Genomic DNA, 13,338 nt, shown 5'->3' with positions numbered 1-13,338 from the left:
AAAACCATAGCCTTGACTAGACAGACCTTTGTTGGCAAAGTAATGTCTCTGCTTTTGAATATGCTATCTAGGGTGGTCATAACCTTCCTTCCAAGGACTAGTGTCTTTTAATTTCATGACTGCAATCACCATCTGCAGTGATTTTAGAGCCCCAAAATAAAGTCTGATGCTGTTTCCACTGTTTTCCCATCTATTTCCCATGAAGTGATGGGACCAGATGCCATGATCTTCGTTTTCTGAATGTTGAGCTTTAAGCCAACTTTTTCACTCTCCACTTTCACTTTCATCAAGAGGCTTTTTAGTTCCCTTCACTTTTAACACTGGTTAATATAACCCATATAAACCAAATCTCTTCTGGAGTTGTAAGTGTGTTTTTAGACTCTAAAAGGATTCTGCGACCAGAAAGCTTTGGAACTGCTGACCTCGTGTGTCCAGAGACAGTCGGGGTCCTCTTGCTCCTCCTCACTGTGCCCTGTGTGCGTCCATGGCCTCCTCTAAGCTTCATGTGATCCCTACTTGGAGCCAGGAGGGGAGCTTCCATTTCCCCATCTCTCCTGCCTCCAGGGTCTCTCTGCCACCAATGGATTTGTTCATGAATTATCTTCCTGTTCCTTAACCTTCATCATGTCGATTCAAAGACGGAATTCGTCATCTCCCTAGATTTCCACAGCTCTCCCTTCCCACTCATATAAAGCACATGCTCATCAGACAACTTCCTTAAATGCTAAGGAGGATGGGGAAGAGATGTGTATAACTGTAGAACAATCAACTCCCGACTGAGTGTTAGACAAAGGTGGTGCTTCATCGCAAAGGTTGTGCCTCCCTTCTCAGGTACAGAGACTTCAACTTCCCATAATCTCCCTCACCCCACACCAACTGCCCTCAAGCTACATGAAGTAAAAACAGGGGCTTCTGTGGCCTCCACAGCTTTCAGACATGTTTTCTGTCTCCAGTCCCAGGGAGACTGTTGCCCTGAGCCTACTCTGTCCATTCTGGAGCCCTTGCTTTTTGACACTCCTTTGTTTTCTTATATTCAAACATAAACTCATTTTCTCTGAAGGTCAGTAGTTCTTTAAAGATCATCTAACTTTTCCCCACATTCTAGTCTGGTGCTTGAGCCCTTCCTATAATGTTTCTCTTTATCAACTTATGTCAACATCTTTTTTGACAAATAACTCATTGTATGGGGAGGCAGCTCCTTCTATTTCAGGATGTATTTAGCAAATTACTCCTTGGACTATAATCTATCATCTGCAATAATAAAAGCTAATATTTGTTGAGCACCCGTAGGCTAGGATCCAGGCTAAGCTTTAATATGTATGGTTCATTTAACCCTAACAAGGTCCTTTAAGGCTGTTATTGCTATCTCAACTTCATAGATGAGGCAACAACAGTGCAGAGATTTAACTTCCTGAAGGTCAAAAGTTAGCTAACAGCAGAGCTGGAATTCAAACCTGAACAGTATTGTTTCAGACTCTACGCTCTAACCACTGTGCACCCTTCCCCTTGCTGTTGTTCAGTCAACCCCAAGGACTGTGGCACACCAGGCTTCTCTGTCCCTCACCATCTCCTGGAGCTTGTTCAAACTCATGTTGGTTGAGTTGATGATGCCATCCAACTGTCTCATCCTCTGTCGTCCCCTTCACCTCCAGCCTTCAATCTTTCCCAGCATCAGGGTCTTTTCTAATGAGTCAGTTTTTCGCATCAGGTGGCCAAAGTATTGGAGCTACAGCTTCAGCATCAGTCATTCCAATGAGTATTCAGGTTTGATTTCCTTTAGGATTGACTGGTTTGAATTCCTTGCTGTCCAAGGGACTCTCAAGAGTCTTCTCTAGCACCACAGTTTGAAAGCATCAATTCTTCAGTGCTCAGCCTCGTTTATGGTCCAACTCTCACATAGGTACATGACTACTAGAAAAACCATAGCTTTGACTAAAGGGACCTTTGTCAACAAAGTTATGTCTCTGCTTTTTAATACGCTGTCTAGCTTTGTCATAGCTTTTCTTCCAAGGAGCAAATGTCCTGCTTCTTAGTCTCTGCCTAATGTCAAAAATGGCAAATTCTCTACAGGACTGATAGTTCGTTGGGTGCCTCTGTATACCTTCCCACAGAGCCCAGGCTCTCAAATGGCTCCCTGGAGCCACATCTCTGAAGAGCTCACAGATGTGGAGTGACACCCAAGCAAAGCATCTGGAAAAGCCCTGAAAAGATTCAGATGGAGAGCTGCTGACATGGACAGGTGGATGGAGTTAGCTATGCTCTGCCTAATGCCGCGATAGCCCAGCCCACAGCCCATCAAACACCCGGCAGCAACCCAGGCATGCTACGGCCACAGCAATCCATGAACTGGTCACCATATTAAAAAGCAGGGAGGAAGAGAGGCTGTGCTGACTTGTCTCTTTCTTAGGGACCTCACACTTCTCTTGGTCAACCCTGCTTTCTTCTCCAGGTGTTCCCAAACCACTGGTTCCATACTCCATTCCAGAACTTGTCCAGGAGTGGATAGCATGCTTATTTATACACAGCTTCAGGATTTTCTTTTGCAATCATCAATAAAAATTGGGCCACGTGACGCCTTCTTGGTATCTAATTTTTCTGTGACTCTGTTGGCCATGCACGTGGTATTCTTTGAAACATCTTGTACACATGTGTCTTTAAACACTGTTTTGTATGCTCTCTATTGGTTCTTTCCAACTCCTGGAACTGAAATAGTCTGAGTCATAAGCCAGGACCTCGTTGGTCTGGAGCAGCCTGAGCCTCTGACTTCCTGTGAGTGTCTTAGCCACACTGGTCCATCACACTGCAGGGAAGGTGTGAAGGCCAAACAGAAACCGGTGCCATTCGCCCCTCCATCGGATCATGCACCCCAAGCAGACTCAGTCATTCTACTCTCTCTTTCAGAACATGTTTTAAAGGCTTTTTCTTATTCTTAAATTTGGGGGGAGGCAAGTTTCAGCTTAGTGTAACCTTATTCTTCTGGTTCTAAACTATGTGTTTTATTTATTTTTGGAAAGGGGGCCTGCAGGGAGGAATGCTCAGAAAGGTGAGAGTTCGAATCTAGATTGTCTATGAATCTAGGCAGTTGAGACTCCATTTCCTCAACTGGAAAATGAGGGACTTCCCTGGTGGTCCAACAGTTAGGAATTTGCCTTCCAGTGCAGGGGGCACGAGTTCAGTCCCTAGTTGGGGAACTAAGGTCCTACATGCTGCTAAGGTGCAGCCCCCTCAAAAAAGGAAAATGAGCACAGCATCCTTTGTCTGATAATTGAGTGCAACGCTGAATGTGAAGTGCTCAGCACAGCCCTTGGTATAGAAAAGATGCTCAGCAAATCTTCACCGTCCATTTGAGCAAAGGTGTCTCCTTCCTCAGATGATATAGATTCTTCTCTGAGCTCAGAGAACTTCCCACTTCCCTCTTTTTCTCATGAGCAACTTCCCACTTTTCTTTCTTGTGAGCATGGAGGACCATCTTGCTTCTCCTTTTCACTCTGTTAACTGTGCTGTCTTAAAAATTTCTGCTATGGATAGTCTACTTTGAACTTTCTTGAATCTACCTGTATAAACTCAGTTCCAGGGGAAAAGCAGTGCCTGGTTGAACCATCCAAGGGCCAAAGGATCAGTTTCCATGACAGTCTACTTCATGGAAGAACCACCAACATTGACAATAGATCTGGCTGGAATAATCCTCCCAGTGTGAGGCAGGCAAATCCCTTGGCCCAGAAATCAGGCTTAATTGGAAATTAAATTGCATCTCCATGCCAACTGCAGGAAGCTTATATCCACAGCTAATTTATCCAGGTGATGCCTTATCTCTGAGAAGCACGTGGGAATAGGCGGCTACATCAGCAAGGTTACAAGCTTGTATCTGATGAGATGAGCTTTCTTTAAAGTGAAGCTTGAACCCTTCTGGTTCTTCATTTTGGGATTCCTGCCCTTACTGGTTGCCTTCTCTTTGCCAGGCACCATGCCAGGACCTAGAGATGTCGATGCTGTGGGAACCCACACTGAATGCTCACTTCTCTGAGCCAGGGGCAGAAAGACCCCCAAACCACAGCGCTTCACTTAGTTATCCAGAGGTGAGTGTTGAGGAAGGTAGAGAGCATTACAGATAACTTCATGGTTAAGAACTATTGTTTAACACCGATACTAGTAGTTCACAATGGTCAGGGTGACCAGACTCTTCACTAACACCTTTACACCCATTTATTCCATTTATACAATTCTCCAGGCAATGGTAGTAAATAAATACATGATTTCATTATCACCACTTTACTGATGAGGAAACAGGGACCGAGGAAGTACTTAACTTGCCTGAGGTCATTGTCACTCAGTTAACAGGTGGCAGAGTTGGGATTTATTTATTTAGGCTGCACCACACAGCACATGGGATCTTAGTTCCTTGACCAGGAATTGAACCTGAACCCCCTCCACTGGAAGCATGGACTCTTAGCCACTGGAGCATCAGGGAAGTCCCTAGAGCTGGGGTTTAAACTAAGGTCACTTCTTAGTGAAGTCAATGCCTTTAGCCCCTTTGTTTTCCCCAACTATGAGGTTTTTAAAATGTCCACCTATAGAAGGGCTTCCTGGGTGGCTCAGAAGGTAAAGAAACTTCCTGCAATGCAGGAGACCTGGGTTTGATTCCTGGGTTGGGAAGATCCCCTGGAGAAGGGAATGGCAACTCGCTGTAGCAGTCTTGCCTGGAGAAACCATGGACAGAGGAACCTGGCACGCTATAGCCCAGAGGGCACAACTGAGAGACTGACATAATAGGAGCGTTGCAAAATTAGTATCTAGGAGATGCATACCCTTCACCTTGGTTCACAAATTATTATCAATATTTTGCCATATTTGCACTCCTTCACTGTGTGTTTTTTTTTTTTTGACTCATTTGAGGGTAGTTTCAGGGATATAAAACACAAGTCTGGTTTAGAAACCAGCGGGGATGAGTGTGGCTGGAGGAGAAGGTGTTTGTGTTGGAGGAGATACGAGCAGGAAGTGGGGTGGGACCACAGGGTACGGGCTTTGAGCTCCAGGCCCGGAAGTTTGGGTATGCTCTAATATGAAGAGGACAGGCAATGTCATAATGCAATGAAGACATAACTTTTATTGAAGCTATTGGGAAGAATTAAAAAATTAAAGATGTGTATTCAGTGAATGATGTTTTATGGTCTGATTAAATATACATGCTTATTGAAGACAAAGCAGAGAATATAGTTCTTTTATCAAGAAGAACTTTAAAAAATAACCATGTATCTCAGCTAAAACCCAGGATTTCTGTTTGTGTCTTTTCTGTTGTACTTTTTCTGTCCATGTATCTATTCACAGATTGGAGTCTCATTGTACATAGAGTTTTGTAATCTGATTTTTCACCTGATATTATGTCAATAGCATTTCTGCTTGTTATTAAGTAGTCCTCAAAATAATTTTTCAAAGGTTTAATATTATTGCACCAGATGGATGAATCAAAATTTATTTAGCCCACTATTTTTTGACAAGTTGAGATCATCTCCAGTTTTTCACTATTGTAATGCAATACCCTTATGCACATCCCTGAATAAAAGTCTTTGTGTACATCTCTGATGATCTGCTTAGAGTAAAATTCCAGAAGTAGGGCTCCTGGGTTAAATGAACCATCTCTTTGTCAGCCCTGGTGTGGAGGAGACAGGAGGGGAGAATCGGGAAGAGATGCGGCCTGCCAGCTGCATCAAAGCAGTGAGACATGATGAGAGCTTGGACTCTGGGGACAGTGCTGAGAACGGAAAGCGTGACAGACAAGAGAACCACAGGGGGAAGATAATCAATGGGACTCAGGGAGCAAGATAACCAAAGGTGCAAATTGGAGATGTGAAAGTTGGACTATAAATAAGGCTGAGTGCAGAAGAATTGATGCTTTTAAACTGTGGTGTTGGAGAGGACTCTTGAGAGTCCCTTGGACTGCAAGCAGATCGAACCAGTCAATCCTAAAGGAAATCAGTCCTGAGTATTCATTGGAAGGACTGACGCCAATACTTTGGCCACCTGATGGAAAGAACTGACTCATTTAAAAGACTCTGATGCTGAGAAAGATTGAGGGCAGGAGGAGAAGGGGACGACAGAGGATGAAACGGTTGGATGGCATCACTGACTCAATGGACGTGAGCTTGGGCTAACTTGGGGACATGGTGAAGGACAGGGAAGCCTGGCATGCTGCAGTCCATGGAGTCACAAAGAGTCGAACACAGATGAGCTACTGAACAAAAACACACTGGGGACATGTATGGAGAAACAGTGAAGTCAGGAGAGAGAGGTTTGCTTGGCTTTCACGAGTGTTGACTAGAGGCCACAGGAAGACATGCAAATAGAAAGACTTGTGATCTATCCTCCCTTCCTTTCTCCATTCCATTGAATTAGGATCACTGGCACCTTGCTAGGGAGAATAAATGTGGACAGAAAGATGGACTCGAGAAGACAGAACACAGAAGCAAAGGCTTTAATGGGCATGCAGGGCAGAGACTACCAGGAAAGGAAAGAAGACTCAGAGGCCTAGGTTCCAGGGCCAGCTTTGCTTCCCACTGCGTTGTCCCCTCCTGAGCATCTCGTCTGCCTGGTGGCCTGCTCAGTTTCTCTGGCCCAGGTGCTGGAAAAGCAGCTAGAGCCAGGACAGCCCCTGCCCTTGTGGAGCTGGACTGTCAGTGGACAAACCAGGCCAGAGATAAAGGAATAAATGTGTGACGGAAATGCAGGAGTGCTGTTCAGGAAAATGAGACAGCCTCAGAGGGTAGAATGTGCCGTTGTGTGTAGAGGGAGATGAGGATCTCAGACAGGAAGGGATTTGAATGAAGTGTGGGAGAGAAGAAGAGGACAGCTGGTGGAGTGTGTCCAGAGAGAGGGCAGAGTGACTGTCAGGACCCGGGGGCTAGGACCTGGTGTTCCAGCAAGAACAGCATGACCTGGTGGTGGGAGGAGAATGTCAGCAGAGTAGGAGGCCAGAAATGCAGGGACAGATCATGCAAAGGCCGTAGGGACTTCCCTGGTGGCCCAGTGGTTGAGAACCTGCCTTTTGATGCAGGGGACGAGGGCTCCATCTCTGGTCAGGCGCAAGTTGCTGGGCAACTGGGTCTACATCCCGCAGCTACGGAGCCTGTGAGCCGCAATGCAGACCCTGCCTGCTGCAGCTAAGGTCTGCCGCACTCAAATAAATAAATACAAATAAAGTCAACCCTTTATTAAAAAAAAAAGGCTATAGACCACAGAGGAAAGTCTGCATTTGACTCTGAACCTGGCAAGAAATCACTGGAGGCAGAGTTGTGAGGAAGCGCATTATGTATTCTAAAAATATGGGAATGGATGAACAGCAATGATTGAATGGATAAAAAAAAAAAAATTATGGTTAATCCCTACCTAGAGTATTATTCAGCCTTAAAAAGGAATGGAATTCTGACACATTCTACATGGATAAACCTTGAAAACATTATTCTAAGTGAAATAAGCCAAGTGCAAAAGGGCAAATGCTGTGTGACCCCACTTACATGAGGGACTGACAATAACCACATTCATAGCGGAAGTGAAGCGGTGGCCAGGAGCTGGTGGAGGAGGGAAAGGGGCGTCATTGTTGGATGGAGACAGAGCTTCAGTGTGGGAAGACGGAAAGTTCTGTAACTACATGGTGATGACGGCTGTACAACAATGTGAAATGCAATCGATGCCACTGAATCGTACACCTCAAAATGGTAAATTTCATGCTACATATATTTATGACAATACAAAATGTGGGAAAGAATGCTATGTAAAGAATTGTCTGTGGGGCATATTAATTTCCTAGGGCTGCCTTAACAAAATACCACAGACTAGGCAGCTTAAACAATAGGAGTATTTTTCTTTGCGGCTCTGGATGCTGGAAGTCCGAGCCCAAGGTGCTGGCAGAGCTCGTTTCTGGCGAGGCTCTCTCCTCTGCTCGCAGAGGCCGCTGTGTTCTCACCGTGTCTGCACGTGGCCTTTTCGATGCGTGCGTGTCTTTCCTTGTAAGGACACTGGTCTCATCAGATCAGGGCCCCACCTCATTTAACCTGAAATACTTGTTTTAAGTCTTATCTCAAAATATACTAGGTCCCCTGGGTACTCACGAGTTCCATTTTGAAAGTGTGTCTGTAAGCCCAATTTGTTTGTAAGTTCAACAAAGTTACCCTAGGTATCCGACTAACACAACTGACTATACAGTACTTTTCCGTAATAGGTTTATAATGCTTTTCACGTCAATAATATTTAAAAAACGAACACAAAAAATAAAGAAAGCATTTTAAATCTTAAGTCGCTAAGTCGTGTCTAGCTTTTGTGATACCGTGGACTGTAGCTCGCCAGACTCCTCTGTCCATGGGATTTTCCAGGCAAGACTACCGGAGTGGGTAGCCATTTCCTTCTCCAATCTCAAACTTTATGGTATAGCAACAGCTGGTGCTTCTTAGCAGTAGCCGCTCCATCACTGCTGGTTTTATACTTGCTTCTGAACATCCTGGGCTTGCAATAAAGATGCTGCATTACCGTGCTCTGCACAATATTGTAAAGGACACAAAAGCACAACCACTGGCACAGGACGCACACACGTGACAGTCGTGACACAGGAACTAACTTACACGATGGAACATGCGAACGCGCGTTCACGTCTCAGAAAGCTGGCAACTTGAAGGCTGCTATGCAGGGGACGCACTGTACAGCCTGAACGCAGTTAGGGCCTCGGCACGTGAACGGGGGCGGGGAGCACAAAAAAGTCCATGATGGAGGATGTCGGTGCTGAGGGCTTGGAGGCAAAGAGTGCTTCTTTGGTACTGTATGCGAGCTTCAGAGTCATAGCTCTGGCTTTGTCATCTTGGGTAAAGTAATCAGCCTCTCCCAGCCTCACGGTGGGAATAACTAAAGAAGGTAACTCATAATGCCAGGCTGGATTGACTGCAGGGATCCTTGTAAAACCTTAGCAGACAAATCACACACAGTGAATGGACAGCAGCTGTTATTATTCCTCATATGGGCCCTGTTGGGTTTGGCAGGACAGGCTGCTGCTTTTCGACGGGTGAGGCCAGGACAGGGTTAATCAACGCAAGGACGGCAGGAGGGTGCTGCAGTCCAATATGCCTCATGGCTGTGGTTTAGGAGTATCCCAAGGCACAGCCGGTTCCCAGCTGATGTTTTCAGACAGCGAGCTGCAAGCCTGGGCTTGGCTTTGCCTGCCAAGCACAGATGGTTTGAAAAATGCCACCCCAACTGGCCCAGGGTTAATCAAAAGATTACAGAAAGAAAATTGGGTAGGCTAACCCCAGCCTCTCAGACATAAGCCTCTGAATCACAACTACCCTTCTGACTCCTGCTCCATTATCTGCCTCTGCTTCTGAAGCACCTCATTCCAGCAAGAAATGGAAACTGGCTGGGCTGGAATTACAATGGGAATGCTTGCTGGGTGGTATTTCTTCTCTTCCCCCTCTGTGCAATCTCAGCTATTGGGCTAGTTCTCCCATATTTTTTGTGGTTGGGCTGGGGAAGGGGAATCTGTGCATGAGGATTTGGGGTGTAGTTGGGGGGCAGTGAGTCACAGATCTCAGGGGAATTCTCCAGAGCTGTGCTGCTTGGGTCAGAATGGAGGCCTTGAAACCTGGGCCACCTCTTTGTTAAGCTGGGAAAGAACCAGTTTTGTCTTTATTACTTTCCTACACCAGATCTGAGTTTCAGAAATGAAGGGAGTGTCATGTAAGGAGTAAAACCGGAACTTGGAGGCAAACAGCCTGATTTCCAAGTCTGGCTGTATTCCAAGCTGGCTGTGTGACCTGGAGCCAGACACTTCCACTCCTGAAGCCCAGAACTTCTCAGCCGTCAAGAGGGTTAGTGGGAGCTCTCCACCTCCTAGGGTTCTTGTGTGTATTAAATAAAACCGTGTGCAGTGCTCACAGCCATGTCAGGCATAGAGCAGATGCCATGCATAGTGTTACAAGGATTGCTGGGAAATCTTAAAAGTCTAAAACTGGAAGGGGCCTTTGAAACCAGCCACTCCCTCATTTTAGTGATGACGACACTGAGGCCCAGAGAAGGGAAGGATCTGGAATCAAACCCAGGCCCAGCTCCCAATCAGCTGCTCTTTGCAGCTCTAAGACCACGAAGTGGGACTCAATGGCTTTAGGAAGACAGGACCATGTTTAGCATTACATTCATGGCCCTCCTGCCATCATCCCAACAGGAAGAAGGCTTTCTCGTGGAGCGTACAGGGACGGGGCTGACGGTGGTCATAAACATCTTCACTGGTGTCTCTTCCTGGAGTGCTGGCTTCCATTGCATCCAGCTGGCCTGGGGAGCCTGTGTGACCTCCCCTCTGTGCATCTGGCCAGCCTCCATGGCCGGGCAGCAAGGGCAATCCCACAGAGCATGCAAGAACCGGGGTGAAGGGGTGGCCAGGCCCTTGGTCTTGCTTGCACTGACCCTTCACCTCATCAAGGTCACTGTGGCTGGTGACTTCTATCAACTTCCTGCACAGAAATTCAGAACAGGAAGATGGGGCATGGGAGGCCTCCACACTAGCCTAACAAAGCCCAGGCCTCAGAAATGGACTCCAGTCACACTTTCCTGAGTGTTGCTGGGCAGGGAAAGCAGTCGGTCATCATTTATTCAACATCCATCCACAGCTCGAGGCATCACCTAAGGCCCATGCGGTGACTGTGCCTGCTCTCAGAGGGGCAAGGGAATGGTCAATACAAACATAAAACCACTGAATAAAAAGGATAATTTCAGCTGTGGACAAATCCTTGTTTACAAAGATGTAATTGAGAGTGGCTGAGGGTGGAGGTGGCAACTTTGGAGGAGCAGCACACCTAGAGAAGAGCCGGAAGAAGCCTTGACTCAGGGCTTGTTTCTTTGGCCTCTCCCTCCTTCCTGCCAGCTACAAGTCCAAGGTCTAACCCCAGGAAAGGAAGAGAAGGGTGGGAATGTGCCTTTCCCTGGGCAGCTGTTCTGTGCTTGGTGCCAGGTGTGCCACAGGCACCCGCTCCTCGTAGCCCCACGAGGAGGGAGAGACTGGCCCCATTTTTCACGGGAGGACACAGACTCAAGGTGGGACATGGCTTGCCCTGGGCTGCCCTGCCAGGCAGAGGCAGGATTCGAAGCCAGGGCTGCCTGGCTCCAGAGCTGTGCGTCCCCAGCGTCTTCCAGTCTTCTGTGGCTGCTTCACCCGACCACATCTGTTCTCACGAATCAACAGTTCTCTGGGACGTGGGACTTACAGTCTGGTGAGAGAGGTAATCCAGGGAAGATTCTGCCACCTGAGCAGAATGGGGAAAGTGAAGGTCACACTGGCGTGGCCAGGGACCTCTGAACCTCCCAACACTGAGTAAGACCTGATTTGAGCCACTGTGTCTTCATGTTGCAGCCCTCACACCTGCCAGAGGGGCCCACTTCCAGCTACTTTTAATTTGAAACAAACTAGGTGCTCCCCCGTGGTCTTAAAGTTAACAGGATGTCTGTGCAGCAGGGCTGGGATAAGCAGCCTTGAACAAATCCTTCCTGCCTGGTATCGGTGTCATGTGGAACAGAGGCCTGGGGGCCCAGAGAGGGACAGCCTGGGCAGGGGAGGAGGTCCCACCCTCCTCTCTCGTCTGCTGTGGGACTAAGGGGACCCCAGAGTCCCAATCCCTGAGGAGAGCACCTGGCCAGCAAAATGAATCAGGGAGTGATGGGTCTGCCACAGAGGGACAAGGATAAGAGACCTGGAGGCTGGGATGAGGGCTACTGAACAGGGGAGAGCCAAAGCAAGCACACTGCCCACCCTGGCAGGCTCTGGCTTGGGACTGAGGAGGCAGGAATGGACCAGAATGACGGAACTTTCTGCTGATGGCAAGGTACAAACGCTCAGAGGTTGCCAGTTGCAACCAGGGAAGAGGTTGTGTTCACACGGACTCAGTGCTTACCTGCATGGCTGGGACAGCAGACTAGCTCGGACCGGGGATGGTGGGGACCTTAATTTTCCCAGCAAAGATGGGTGCACACAAGTTGAGCTTCTCAGGAGGCAGGTGGTGTCCTCCTTTTGACAGAGGGCACTGTCACATCTCACAGGTTGCAAGATCCCCAGAGTCAAGGTCATTGCTTTCCTAGATAATTCTAGTAAAGAGTCGATGTCTCTATTCTAGTCTGCCTGATGACATAAAACTTGTGTATTTCTCCACTGGCATGACCATGTTTCATACTTGCCCTCTAAGAATGGAGAGCGGTGAGGGAGGGTCCCTCGTGGGTGCAGAGTTGGCCCACCATTCAGTAGGTGCCCAGACCCCAGAGATGATAGCGAGGCCAGGTGGGCACACATGCATCTGTCTCGCTGACCTTGGAGTGTGGGGGTGTTCCCTTTACCCATCAGTGTTCCTTAATCCAGGCCATGCCACATTATGGAATTTGTCCCAACTCCTTGCAAGACAGATGGCTGCCCTGAATTGATTCAGCAGGTACAATCATTTCTGACAAACACACCTACAAAATTAACGAGAAGCTGGGGAAACTTTCCTGGTCACAAGGTGGGGAGTGTGCCTGCAGGGGCATCTTCCTCAGCCCCGGGGACAGGGAAGCACCTGGTCTTGACTCCACTAGAATCCGATCTAATTCCAGCCCTGCTACTCATCGCCAGCTAGGCCACCTGGCTTAGCTAAAGGTCAGTCTCCTTAAAATTGTAAAAATGGTTTGAAGTGATTGCAATGCCTACTTCCAGGGTCAGGAGGGACTTGCTCTCAACTCCCTACAAGTGCAGAGTCGCCCCCTTCCCTGCAAGCTGCCAGCCTGTGACTTGTATTATCCTTGTTAAATGAGAAAACAGCCTTTCGTGGTTGATATCGCTATCATCTCCAATGAACAAGGAGGAACTTTGGTTTGGGGAGGTTTTGCAACTCACCCAAATTCACACAGCTGGTGGACCGCAGGGTTGGGACTCCAGCCCAGCCTGCCCGAGGGCAGAGTCCTCCCCAGGTTCAAGGTCAGTTTCTTGAGGCCCATGAACAGCAGTGAAGAGATGGCAAGAGGCACAGCTTGTCTCCAGTGGGTCTGAAGCTGAGCTCCTGCGGTGCAGAGAGAAGTGACCTGGGCCAGGGCAGGAGGGGGAGTTGGGGCTCCAGGTCAAAGTCCTTGAGATAAATCTTACAAGATCAGCACCGGCCCGCTTTTGACCCCGCAGCCACATGGGTGGTCAGGACAACTGAAGCTCTCCCGGATTGGACTCCTACCTCCTGCTTTGCTTTGCCATGTGCGCCTGGGGCGACAAATGGGTTTACAAAATGCAGAAGGAAATGGGCTTAAACCTCCCCAGCCGGAGGGGAGCCTGCACGACCTCTAGCTTCTGCCTCCGAG

The 13,338-nt window shown here is 47.9% G+C and overlaps 1 protein-coding gene across 1 annotated transcript in view; it reads right to left on the bottom strand.

Annotated features, from left to right (window-relative positions):
• The window catches only part of KCNIP1 (potassium voltage-gated channel interacting protein 1), a 408,630-nt gene that overhangs the window by 390,971 nt on the left and 4,321 nt on the right, over positions 1-13,338 (bottom strand). The gene's annotated exons all lie outside the window — the stretch shown is intronic.

This window comes from Bos mutus, chromosome 20 (genome assembly GCF_027580195.1).
Source record: "Bos mutus isolate GX-2022 chromosome 20, NWIPB_WYAK_1.1, whole genome shotgun sequence".
Classification (NCBI taxonomy): domain Eukaryota; kingdom Metazoa; phylum Chordata; class Mammalia; order Artiodactyla; family Bovidae; genus Bos; species Bos mutus.
Note: the sequence above shows the minus strand (reverse complement) of the source record. Positions and strands in the feature narration are given on the sequence as shown.